This window comes from Peromyscus leucopus, chromosome 6, assembly GCF_004664715.2.
Source record: "Peromyscus leucopus breed LL Stock chromosome 6, UCI_PerLeu_2.1, whole genome shotgun sequence".
Classification (NCBI taxonomy): Eukaryota; Metazoa; Chordata; class Mammalia; order Rodentia; family Cricetidae; genus Peromyscus; species Peromyscus leucopus.
In genome coordinates this window covers 48,472,286-48,486,454 of record NC_051068.1, presented here as the reverse complement: position 1 = coordinate 48,486,454, position 14,169 = coordinate 48,472,286, and positions in this window count along the sequence as shown.

Here is a 14,169-nt window from a genome sequence, read left to right as displayed (position 1 = left end):
ATTATGTGTGTATGCATGCCTGTTGTGTTTGTGCTGAAGTTTTTGCTTGATCAAAATTGAAAAGAACATCAACTATAGAAAACACCCAGATACTGGAAAATAATGGAAGTTCAACAAAACATTTAATATTGCAAATATAGAAAACAGGGTTGCACTGTCTCCAATGGTGGCATTTAGGGGCAGAGACAACAGGATTATGAGTTTTGAGACTTCCTGGTTTTCATGGTAAGACTCATTTTAAAAAATAGAAAAGACAGAGCCAGTCTTAGTGACTCTACACTTACCTAGCATGAAATGTCCTACCTTTGCACCTTTGTTCCCTATCACTGAAAAAATATAAAATGATTAACATATGCATACATCCACAATCTTCATATATATATATATATATATATAGAGAGAGAGAGAGAGAGAGAGAGAGAGCAAACTAAGTCTTAAGTATCTTCTAGGGATTTCCTGTATAATATCCTATGTAATCTCAACAAATCTACCAGACAAGTATTATTTTTGTATTTTATAACTGATCAGATTTAATTTAAGAACAATGAGTCCTCATAGGTAACTTGTGTGAAAAGGAACAAACAGTGTGTGGACTGTGCATGTGACTGGTCCTCCATGTTCACATGGTATGTAACACATTTTAGCCACTGAGATTCTCTTTACACTTTACTTGAACCCTCCTCTAATGGGTGACTTTAAAGTCCATTTCTCCATTTCTTCTTTCTTCTGCATCTTCTAAGGCATAAAAATAAACTGAATTGACTAACATAGACAACTTATTCACCTTAAGTTGAGCCTTTTGGGAAGTAGGAAATGTCATTATTTAATGGGAATTTAAGCCTTCATCAGAAAATAGACCTGCTTGAAATATTTCCTGTAAACACATACTGGGATGAATTTTAAAGGAAGTATTTATTTCTTTATTTTTTAATCACTCTTGTTTTCCTCAGTGGGGTTTAAGTGCAAAAATTTTTCAAGACTCTGAACTTTGCAGCAGACTTTTAACTCCAGCTACTCCAGAGGCTGAGGCAGGAGGATTATAAGTTCGGTACTCATATTCTGAATTCAGAGTAAGTTCAAATTCCATGTGGACCCCTTAAATATTCTGTCTCAAAAGTAAAATTTCTTTTAAACAGAGGTGGGTGGATAGAAATATTGTTTAGCTGTAAAGTGGTAACCTATCATGAGCATGGTCACAGTTTCAACCCCCAGTGTCACAAGAAACAAATGTCTCATATAAAGATTTATGAATAGTTATTCCTTAATTATAAATTGCACTTAAAATTGGAGAGTTCTTGAACTCTACATGTGACTCAAGGTAACATTTGTCCCCTAGAATTCTTCATAACAATGATTAAACCACTCTCTTAATAGTAGACTTACCACACTGAGTTTGTGGCTGTGTTATGTACAAGCTGCTATTTTGTTGCTTTGATTTCTTTTCTAAAGATGATCTTCACATCAATGATAATAACAAGTGCCTTTAGTTCCAAGCAGCACATAATAGATACTCATTACACCCCATGAGGACCTGATATTACCCTCTGTTAAGATATCATTAGTGAACAGTCCCTAGTCACCAGCAAACATGTCTACTGTTCACCATGATGGCAGTTTCAAACTGTGCATTCTCAGTAGGCGTCATAATACCAGAAGCTTCTACCCTTTATGGCAGGATGTTTATATCATTATGGCAGTGAAGGAAAGAATGTCTGTGGTTCCAGACCTGCCATTGCAGCTTGTCAGCTATTTGTTTTAACATAAGAGTGCGACCAGGATCAAGTGCTGGATGTCACATGGGCTTGGGGCACATAACTAATGAAGAAAATCAATGGCCAATTGTTTTTGAAATGTCAGCAAGAGCTAAGAAAATGTCTAAAATGTCAAAATGAACTTGAAATAGGATATAGTGATCCAAAGGCACAGAAGTAATTTAGGGTTTCATACACAAAATCCCTAGGGCAGGACGCTGGAAGTCCTTCAGCAATCTGTAAGTTTATAGTCTGCTAACTACTACATTTGGTTGAATTCCTAAAAGTTCTTAAGTAAATGCAAGAACTTCAAGTTATGGTGGTGTCATGGGTGATCTGCAATGAGATAATAAACTAAAAACAATCCATTACTCTTCTTCCCAACCCTTACAAGTATAAAGGAACTTAATGTAAATGGGTTCCAAGAGAACACCTAGATATCCCATAGAGTCCAACTTACCTAAGCATTTAGAATTAGGATGGGAAAACTATAGTTATCATATTAGCAAGTGCTATCCAGTAAGACTTTGGAAAGGAATGCTGTGTGTCCCCAGACATTGAGATCTTGGATGTGGCATGGACACAGGAGACAGTTTAACAAAGCAAAGCACATTTCACTGGGGAATGTGTGTGTTGGCTGAGTATGTGAATCTGTGTGGAGACAGGAAAAAGACTATGAAGACACACAGATGACCAGTCACTTTTATCACTAAAGGGGGGAACAGGAAGAAGAATAAACAGGGAAAGGGAAGAAAACATGATAGAGCTTAGATAGAGACTCTTAAGTTATGGAAATTTTCAGAATATGCATTGATTAAACTATGCTAGTCCATATTTTAGTTTTTAAGAATAATTGAACTCAAATAATTAAAATCACTTCATTTTTAATTAGTCAGAGGAGATCATCAGAATATACAAGTGTAGATTTTCTGATGTCTTGTTAGTGAATACTATTTTTAACATAGTGTTGGTTCAGGAAGAAAGTCAAAGATTATGAAGTTTGTGGTCAAATGAAAGAAAAAGCATCACTAATAAAAAGAGTAGCTTCTTCTGGTGCTGAAGTTTCCCCACCTCACAACATTTTTAATTGTCAGTATAGTCATACAATAACTTGAGTCAATGTTTTTATTATAAATTTAGGACTATATTGCTTACATATTTTACTATAGAGTTGCTGTTGCCATTCAGTATTTAGACATGTGGGATTGTTTGTGTGTAGACATATATACCATTTAATTCTCAAATGAACACTCTGTGATATGCAGTATATTTATGTGTGTGCATTCATGTGTATTATTTAGTTATCTACAAAACCTCACCCTCAGAGTGGACACTTGTTGGTGTTTCTTACTATTCAGTAATCTTATTCTTATGAAGAAATTTTCCTCTTCATTTTTCTCAAATCAATATACTGACTCTCCCCATAATCACATCTTTGTAAGAGTCCTCTAAATGTAAACTGACATTTGCCACACTCTCCAGGTCCACATGGAGAATCAGTATGGAATTTTACTTAGGATTAGATGGCTGTGAGAAACCTTAGCTGTGCAGTATATATGTGTCTATGTATGTATGTATGTATGTATGTATAAACATTAAGTTCTCTGTTTCATCATCTTTGTGGATAAAAGGAAGAAAACACATCTTCACATCTTCAATTTGTTATGGAGATTTGCAAGTAATGTTTATAATGAAAGGATATTGGAGTATATTTGATATATGAATATTGGTTTAATAAACACAGATCAGATAGATATTAGTGCATTCCACTGTGGTTGTTAAGGAATAGTGAGAGATAGAAATGGAAAATATAGAGAAGTAACTATGAGGGTTCGGCAGATATCTTTGTTACCACATTAAGAATCCATTTGCAGCACAATCAGAAGCAGAACTAAAGCCTGGTGAAAGGCAAGATTAATATATGGAAGGCCTTTTCATTGCTCTGTGATTTATAATGTAACCTAGGCTTTCCAGAGAAAGGAGCAAGTAGATGTCTCTTGGGGCACTGAGCAGTTTTAAGGAAGATAGGACAGTGGAGGAGCTCAAGGAACCTCTGAAGTATGTTGAGCCAGGGGCTCAAATAATATACCAGAAACCAAAGCCAAAAGATCAGCACCCTCCTGGTGGCTTCATTCTGGAATTGTAGGGGCTTAGCATGATGGTTTTCTTAAAGACCTATTGAATCAAGCATATGAAGCTCATATTTTAGACTCAAGGATGTATGAAGAAGAATGAATGGAAGATTGAACCCTTGGATAAAAACATAGATTTTTTTTACATGTTTTTAAATAGGTTGCTTTTGTATAAATTTGGGAAGAAATTAGTAAAATTGTATTTCAATGAACTTTTCACTGTATAACTTAAAAATATTGTTAGTGCATTTGTTTATTGGCCACTAAATGTGGTTTTTCATTATGTTTGTGCATGTGTATGTTATAGAAATCATGGGACGACATTGGAATATATCGACTGATTCTTTTTATCCTCTTTTCATTGTAAAAGTAAGAATTGTGAAGATGTTAATTACCACTGAAAGAGGCAACTTCTCTTTAAAAAAATGTAGTTGGGTTTCTGTCACAGACTAAGAAAGACCAACTTCCTCAAAAACCTTTGAGATTTTGTTGCATCAAACTGTAAGAAATCTAACATACCCTTCTCATAGTCATTTCTTAAGCTGAAGGTAACGATTCGCATCTCTAGTCTCTGCTGTTTGTGAGGGTGGGGATGAGGCAGACGGAACACTGATTCCAGGAGATGGAGTCTAGCCTGCATCCCACAGAAAGGTTCTTTCTCAAAGGGTGGATGAGGGGAAGGGAAGGAAGGACATAGGGGAGGAAAGCAAAGGAGATCAGGGAAGGGAGAGGGAGCAGAGGAAACAGGACAACAGAGGAGAGAAAAGCAGAGGGGAAGAGAAGAGGGGGTAGGGATGATCTTTTCTTTTCTGACTAACACAGAAATAAGTAGTACAAATAAATCCCCCTAGAACTCTAAACAGCATTCAGCATCTCACTCTACTGAACACAAAGCCTTTTCAGTTCCATCAAAGCTCGTTTTATTTTCTCTTAAATATTTATTGAACTAGACTCAGTTTCATTCTCTTAATGAGTTTGCCACGATGTCTTCTTGTCACTGTCACTCAATTCACAATATGTTACAGTAAAGAGGTGCTAATTGTCTAAAGCAACTAGAAGTTTCAGCCCAGTAAAATTCCAAGAAAATTAGAAGTTTGATTAGGCAACATAAAATATAGCTAAAATAATTTGAAACAGTTGTCAGTAATAGGAACATAATTTTGTATAACAATATTACTTTAAAAATGATATTCAATAAGTGTAATGGCAATGACACTTAAGAGAAACAAAAGAGAAAAGAAAACGTATCTACTCTAGGTAGAGTTGTTTGCAAGAATTATGTTTTTAAATAAGAGTTCTGTGCACATGTACACAGTGTCTTCAGATATCAAATCATTGTCCAGATCCCTTGGAGCTGGAGTTACAGGTGGCTGTTGAAAAATTAGGTCTGGCAGGAACAGGTTCAAATCCTAACATCATTTGTTGGTTTTAAAATGCCATTTAACTTCCTTGATTTATAGTTTTCTCATCCCTAAAAATTGTGACAATTAGATCCAGGTCTATAACCTGAGTCCCAAGTCCTAAGTGTGTCGTCTACAGCAACAGAAACCTGCCTTCAATATCTAAATCGTAGATAAAGTCAATGGCAACAGCCTGTATTGTTTTTTTTTTTTTTTTTTAAGTCATTTGGAGTACTCTGAATAACCACTGGACAGGAGATTTCTCCAGCTTGGTACTGGGTTTGTTAGTCTACAGCTGTTGGGGAACATTTCAATTGTTAGCCTAAGTGACATAATATCCTTGTGGCTTTATAAAGTAACTTTGGTATTATTTGTGCCTCCTTCTTTCGTCTCCATTTTTACCTTCCTCCCTATTCTGCTGTACCAGATCTCTTCCATATTTTTTCTTTTCTCCTTTCCTATCCCTGTTATTCTTCTTCAGCACCCTCTACCCACTCTGGTCTTTCTATACTTTTCCTGGTTTCTGCAGGTACTTCATTTTATATTCTCACATATGTAGATTTGAAACTATTATTAAAACTATATCAGGCCGGGCGGTGGTGGCGCACGCCTTTAATCCCAGCACTTGGGAGGCAGAGCCAGGCGGATCTCTGTGAGTTCGAGGCCAGTCTGGGCTACCATGTGAGTTCCAGGAAAGGCACAAAGCTACACAGAGAAACCCTGTCTCGGAAGAAAAAAAAAAACTATATCTGACTTTAAAGCCTCCTTTTTGTAGTCTAGCTTCCATAATACTAAAGTAGAGTAAGGTAGAAACCAACAATTAATAGATACTGCTTTAGCGATATATTTAGTGATTTACTTAAAACACTGCTGGCACTACTCATTTCTAAGCATGACTTCACTTGTTACCTGGAAGAGCATGACCTGGGGAAATAGCTTAAAAAACAGGAGAAGGGTATATTACCCTTAGCCACTGACTGTCATGTGTGCTTTCTGTAAAATCTTGCTTGCTTGCCCACTCCACCTTATGGTTTTAGAGAGAAAATAAGAATGAAAACTTGATCGAATACTGAGGCATTCAGGAGCTGTCCTGGCTTCAGTGCATGAGTGACATCTCCTCTCTCCCAATGTCACTGGTTTGAGAGGGCTTACTCCAAAAGTATTCTCCAAACAGTACCAGAAGGTACTACGCAAGGTGTTTGGGAAAGGGAGCAATAAAATATCTACCAAGGCGTGACATCGATGAACCACAGCAATGGACAACATGGCAAGATATACCTAAAGATGCAATAGTGGCACTGATATCTTGGTGGTAACCCACAGCTATCTAAGCAGACCTAAGGCCATTTAAAGGAGAACAATTCTTCCTGGTGCTAGTCAACTATCTTGGGTCAGTGAGACGAGGGATCTTAGAAGATAATATGCTATCACCATTTTACTAGATCGGCATAATTCCTGACTCTATTCTCTCACCCGTATTCCCACAGATAAGTGTAGCTATCATTCCTCATCAAAGGACCTTCTCTCTAAAGCAAATGGAGACCAATACACAAAGTCTCTAAGATTTTCAGTTATCTACCCATACAAAGCAGCAGTTCTCTGGCGAAGGCAAGGTCACAGGCTTGAATTCTTTCATAGTCAAACAGAGAGGGTGATTAGGTCCATACAAAGAACAGTAATTGTCAGAATCACTTACAGCCCAAAACTGAAGTGACTAATGGGGAATAGAATCAACTGAGGGCTAAATTCAATTAATAGATCCAAAAAGGGAATTTATGTACTCAAATTATATTCTTAGAAGAGGTTAGACAGGACTTAGGATTCTATAAGTCACTAAATCATGAGTGAAAATAAAACTGCCTTTTATTCCTTTGGAGCCACATCTCTCTTAGTTTATCTTGGCTGTTGCTGTTTTCTGGAAGGGTGGGAGAAGTGTACTTGGTGGCTAGGCAACTTGCAAAACAGCTTGATGCACCTTTTGTACTGGGTAGATTGGTTTTTGTTTGTTTGTTTGTTTTGTTTTGTTTTGTTTAGGTTTGGATTGGTTTTGGGTTTTTTTTATTGTTGTTGTTGTTTGTTTGTTTTTTGAGACAGGGTTTCTCTGTGTTGTTTTGGTGCCTGTCCTGGATCTCACTCTGTAGACCAGTCTGGCCTTGAACTCACAGAGATCAGCCTGGCTGTGCCTCCCGAGTACTGGGATTAAAGGCAATGCCACTACTGCCTGGCCCCTGTTAAAAGGACATCTGGAGCTAGACATAGCACTTGGAGAAGAGGAGGGTTAAGTTTAATCAACACATTCGCCTGGCTAGGGCAGTAGTCTCGGTGGATGCTTATATAAACTACAGTCTGTTCTTAGAAAGTCTGGGAGCTATCTCAGGTGAGATACTTTCATCTGGAGAAGGTCTTGGGTGGATGTTGCTAATGACAATAACTACAGAAAGCCTGAAATCAGGAGTCTGGCTATGTGACTCCTGTCATCACAGTTGGGGGAAGGTTGTCAGATATTACAATAGTAATGGGGAAATTGTGCCCAATTTCAAAAATTTCAATGATCAAACACACTGTTCTTAGAAAAAGAATGGAATGGAAAAGCTGAGATAGCATGCAAGAAATTCATTGCTGGAGATGGCTAATATTAAAAAAAAAAAACAATAACACCAAGACTTCCTTGAGTCTTGGCTTTATCCTCTGGAAATGCCGTTGGCTTTTTTCCAGGTATAGCTTTGTCATAGTCAGCTGAATTCCTACTTCATATTTCTGTGGCTTGCAGCACACTTCTTATTTATTAAGGTAATATTATATCCTTCTGGGGTCTTTGATGCAGTTGAAGACTAAATAGTTACAATTTTCATATATATATATATATATATATATATATATATATATATATCTGATAAAAGATAAATAAGATATGAAACTTTAAACTCACATACAGGATAGATGGTAGAATATTTTCTTTAAATTTGCCAAATACAAATGGATTAGATATTGTAACTGTAATTCTTGCTTAATAACTGTTCTTTTATATATGTAATCATACTGTTGAAGTTAAAACCTTCCTTTTTGATTAGACAGAAAAAAAAGTGCTGTGAGATGTCATTCTGTATGCTGTGAATATGTGTTACTCCCATTGGTTGATAAATATAGCTACATTGGCCCATGCCAGGGCAGGATGGAGCCAGGCAGGGAAAATCCAAGAGAGACAGTGAAAGGAGAAAGGAGAGTAAGGTAGACACCAAACCACCATCAAAGGAGCAACATGTTCTAGGATGCAGGTTAAGCTACGGAACATGTGGCAATATATAGAATAATTATGGGTTGAGTTAAGTTATAAGAGCTGGCTAGTAAGAAGCCTAAGCCATAGGCCATATAATTTGCAATTAATATTAAGCCTCTGTGCCAAGGACAATTGTAAGAGCCATGCCATATTGCCTGCCTGAGTTAAGTTTTTGTTGTCCAGTATTGAGCCACTAACCAGAAACTTTTGACATGCCTGGACAAGTTCTGAGTTATTAGAAAATAACTTAACATTTCCTTATCTTTCTGCTACAGTGACCATTAGTAACAATGTTTTGTGGTTAGGTTGCTTGGTTGGGTTGCTTGGCAACTCAACAGTCCCCTGATCTTTTCCCAAAGAAAGTTTCCTAGTCTGCTTCTATACAACCCACCAGAGAAAAATAAAATTTTGCAGCTTGATCAGAATACTGTCTTGCTATCAATTCTTTATGTCTCTTGTCCCTTTCATTTGCCATTCCCCTTTCTAGGGTCTCTGCTGAAGATCCCGCTGGCCAGAACACCTCTGAGTGATTATTTTATAAGCAACTGCAGGACAGTGATGCCAGGTGGGACCAGAGAAACACAGGACTGTGGGGCCGTAGTAGTGGAGAAATTTATGTATACAATGGAGAAAATAAATTCTGATTATAGTGGCTACCTCTAAACCTCAGTCTAATGCTACCCTTAAGTCGTAAGATTAAATAGTCGCTATAAAAACTTTTTACTTCATTGTTTTATATATCTGGTTATTCATTTAAAATGTATGCTGTATTAGATAAGAATTATTTCTATTGCCTAAATATGATCAGATTTTGTATTTGTAAAACTCAAACTTCTGTTTACTGTCACTTATTTTTTTCACAAAATGATGAGAAGCCAAAAAAACACTCACAGATACATATTTTTCAAAAAAAAAAAAAACTTGAAAATTCTTTTGGTAGGTTGAAAATTATAAATAGTCTAATGAGCTAACATCATAATCTATTTTGTATAAATATTGTCATATCCTAGTTTAATTTAAAGTCCTTAATGTACAGTATTTTAACTGAAGACGTTTGGATGAAAGAGCTCAAGAAAATAATTATCAAATTGTGCTTATGAATTTTCCAATATTAATTCTCTTATTTATCAACAGTCTTCTCCCATCCATTCAGATGAAAGGCAAATGCCTTCCCCAGTACAAAACATCTAACTTCCATATAATAGTTCTGTGTAAATGCAGCTTAGCATTAATTCCAGAAGCTAAGATATGAAAGCATTTCCTCAAAAAATCTGCTGCTGTATTGATCAGAGCATATAGATGTCAAATGTGGTGATGTTAAGTCCAAAGAGATTTTTAATTCTGTTTTCTCTGCTCTATTAGCATTATAATGCTACAAGAAAGGAAAAAGAATCTGACAGTCTCATTATAGATTCACGGAATTACTTACCAGAAAGTAAGCAAATAGCAGACACATTTATACAAGAGAAAAAAAAACCTTCTAAGCAGGTGCACTAGAATACAGTAAAAATGCACACCCTCTGAATTCTTTCTTCAACTAATTTAGAATAATTTCCTCTGAATATAGAAGTCTTCATTTAGACTATCCACACACAGTGGCCTTTCAAATGCCAGGCAAACATCCATTGTAATAGCTCCTATCTGATTATAAGCAAACAATTAACTAAAGAGAAGGACTTTAAACAGTGTTCCAAGGATTCTAGTGTTAAATATTTAACAAGATTTGAGTATTAATCCTTTTTTCTTTCCAGTCACAGTTTGGCTCTCTCAAACTCTATGCACTGAAATATTACTATCTACTTCTGATTCATTGTCTTTCTGCCACTGAGTGCTCCCTATCTTCATGATACGATACAAAATAAATTAGACTCCATTGATTTCCATTATAATCAGTCACTGTATAGCCTTCATTATTATATGTCACTGGCTTTCTATTCTCTCCTACGTAAATAATGAGAATATTTCCAATTATTTTTTTAAATAAGTTTTGAATAAAGAACAACCTTGTGCTTTTTATAGCTACCACTCAACATTTCAACTTGTTTAGTAAGGTAAACAAGATTAACTATTTTGCTCAAAATGAAAACATATAATGATACAAAAATTTTTCATTTTTATACAGGGATAAGGAGAGATTAATCACATTCAACAGAAATTTGCTCGTAAACTAACTGCTTATACAAAATAAAATTTGATGTTGTATTATATGTATTTTATTTCCATCAAAAAATTAATGCCTAGAATGCACTAAACAGTATCAAGAGCTTGACTATAGAGATGAAGTTGACATAATTTGGAGATAATATATTCAATTTTCAGTGTATCAATTGTTCTCTTTATCTTCAAATGCATAACTAGAGGTGTGTGTGTGTGTGTGTGTGTGTGTGTGTGTGTGTGTGTGTGTGTGTGATAATAAAGGATTTTCAGGTATGATGGAAGATTAGAAGCTGCCTCTGTATGACCCAGTGAAGCAGAGTCAGAAAAAGAATAGACTTACAAAATAGTCTTACAAAAGAAACAGCTAAGATAAAAAATAATTAAGCCGGGCAGTGGTGGTGCACACCTTTAATCCCAGCACTGGGGAGGCAGAGCCAGGCGGATCGCTGTGAGTTCGAGGCCAGCCTGGGCTACCAAGTGAGCTCCAGGAAAGGCGCAAAACTACACAGAGAAACCCTGTCTCGAAAAACCAAAAAAAAAAAAAAAAAAAAAAATTAATCTGAGGTAAAAATTACAGAATCCTGTGCAGAAACAGGGCAGTAAATTAGTGCACAGACATACAGTGTTGCTCATGCCTAGCCAGGTATGTACTGTCCTCTCCTGTGCATGGGCACTGTAAACACAGGAGGACTAGACCAGCTGTGGAGACACTACTAAGGACAGTCACTATACACAAAAATGGATGGGAGCATCATGGGCTATGGAGATTGCAACAGCAATGCTTGGGAACCTAAAGATGGTATTTTCATTTTTAAATATTTATTTATTTATAATAAAAATAAGGAGGGCACCAGCTCTCATTATAGATGGTGTGAGCCACTATATGGCTGCTGGGAATTGAACTCAGGACTTCTGGAAGAGCAGCCAATACTCTTAATCTCCGAGCCATCTCTCCAGCCCGTAAAGCTAATATCTTCTAAGAACCATCCAGGGTTACCAATCTGAGCAGACACCACCCTTGCCACAACTTAGGTCAACACTCCAAGAAACATGAAAAATGGGGTCAGCCTAATACAGTATCTAAGGTTCACAGCCAAGTATTGTGGGATATCAGTAAAATAAAGAAATAATAATAATAATAATAATAATAATAATAATAATAATAATAATAATTTAAAACACCCAGATTCAGGATCGGCAGAAGATATACTAGAGTGCACAGTGGTCTTCTGCACTCCTGTGCAGAATTGTGGTCCCGGCACACAATCAGAAGGGCTGCATGAGGTGGTGTTTTGGGGTAGGGTGGGCAGGGGGGAAGGATCAAACTTGGAAACTCCTACAGAAGTCAAAACTATGATCAGCATAGAGGACAAAGATAACTAATTTGCTTGCATTGCTGAGACTAGCAGCCCTCCCCAAGCTGCAAAGCAGACTGCAAAACACAATCCAAAACATGGGAAATACTTCCTTTATCTCTCCTAGGAAGAAGTAGAGGTAAATGTTATTACAAGTTGTGCTCGTTTTACTTTTATTTTATTTACATTTTGACAATGTTTTTCTAGCTGTATGGTTTCACTTTATGTCTTGGATGACTAGACTCTTGACAGCCCTTCTTTGTACACGTGTTCCATGATATTGCCTCTGTCCTCTCATCCCTGTAAGAGGGTGCTTTGCCTCTCATTCACATGTCATTCTTTGCTTTCCACATCCTCATGCCCTCTCATTTTTATTACTTCATTGTTAACACTCTTACCTGTAAAAATCTATAAGCTCTATTTTTCTCAGTCAGTACCCTAGTGCTACTGTCCCTGAACCTCATCCCTACTGTAGTGAAATCACTCTGTTACTGTAATCAACTTCCTTCCTAAATAGAGTCTAGAAGAATAAAACTAAAGAAAACTGAGTAGGAAGACTAAAACTTAAACAAACAAAAAAAAAGTACTGGAGATAAAAAAAACTGAAGAGCATATATATATACCAACAAATAAATAAAACATAATGAAAATCACAAAAATATGAGAAAACAGGTTAATTTCTAAGCTTTTCTGAGATATCTGAATGCTCACATTACTTAATACCAGGAGCCAAAATTAATACAATAACTAAAGTCCAAGGCTGGAAGCAAAGTTTCAGTCTCAATGTTTTTAGTGGCTGATGATCATATTTGGGACTAACGTAAACAGATGAAGTAAGGAAATCAAATCAGGTAGACTGATGTGTAGGAAGGGTGGGAGGATGAGTGTGGTGTGGAGCATGGAGTTGGCCTGGTTTAGCTGCCTTGAGAGGAAACACAGAGTAACTGAGGCTCTCCCTCGGGAACTGAAAGCATTCAAGCTGCCTCTGTATCGCTGTGTTCCCAAGAAGTCAGCAAAGCATATCAAAGTTTCACAGAACAATTAGTCTTAGACATTAATCTTGCATACCTCATAAAGCTTGTAAACGCCATTTTATCCTGGCCAGTACCATTGTATTCTGTTTCTGATAAAGGTATAAACAATCTGGTTGCTTGCAATAACTTGTCACAGCCACAGACTTACTATGACCCCTCCTAGGCACACCTGAGAGATGACAATCCCACCGGTCATAATCAGTAGACCATGGTTTAGTAGGCGCTGGCACTTACATGAGAAGATGAGGGAGGAGAAAAGCTGATCAGAATATATTGTATAAAAGAAGTATTTTCAATTAAAAAAAAAGAATGTTGTCAAAGAGCATTAAACAGTTAGCAGCTGGGTAGCAAATTTCAAAAACATGCAGGGGCAGAATTCATCAAGAAATTTGAAACTGCAAAGAATGAAAGGAATGTTGAAAATGAGAGGTAATGAAATAAAAAGCATATTAGAAAGCTCATCTTAACAGACAGGGAGGACAAAGTGGAGACAATATATTCAAACATATATGAAGAAGAAAGAATGTGTTAAGAATTGCAAGATATGTTTAACATAAAAGTCCATGGAGTAGTATCATTGCCAGCTCTATAACAGAACACCTGCCTTGGCCTCCTCTGCCTCTCTGCTCCCTATCTCTTGCAGCAGTTCATGCAAATCTTCTCCTTCAAACCTCCTTCCTGGAACTCATCCCTTTCTCCAAGCCTCCAACTGCCCCCAAGAACTACCTGTAAACCCACAGGCCAGGAAAGCAAATATCCTCACTGCAAATCTTCACCATTCCCTCCTCTCTTCCAAAGCTGATCCCCAGTATCACCCACAGCTCTGAAGCAAATCACCTGCTACAGCCTCCCTTCCCTGCCTGGCCCCATCTCCATTTAATCTCACAATTCTCAAACCTTCCTCCCAACTCATTTCATAGGCCCCAACTTCAGCAGACACTCACTAGGGATCAGCCTGCTAAGTCTGCCAGAGAAGTAAATAGACCAGCAAGCAGGCAGGAGAGCCTCATATCTTCAATCCACTTTTCCAATTCCAGTCCTCCACACTCATCCCCATCTCTGT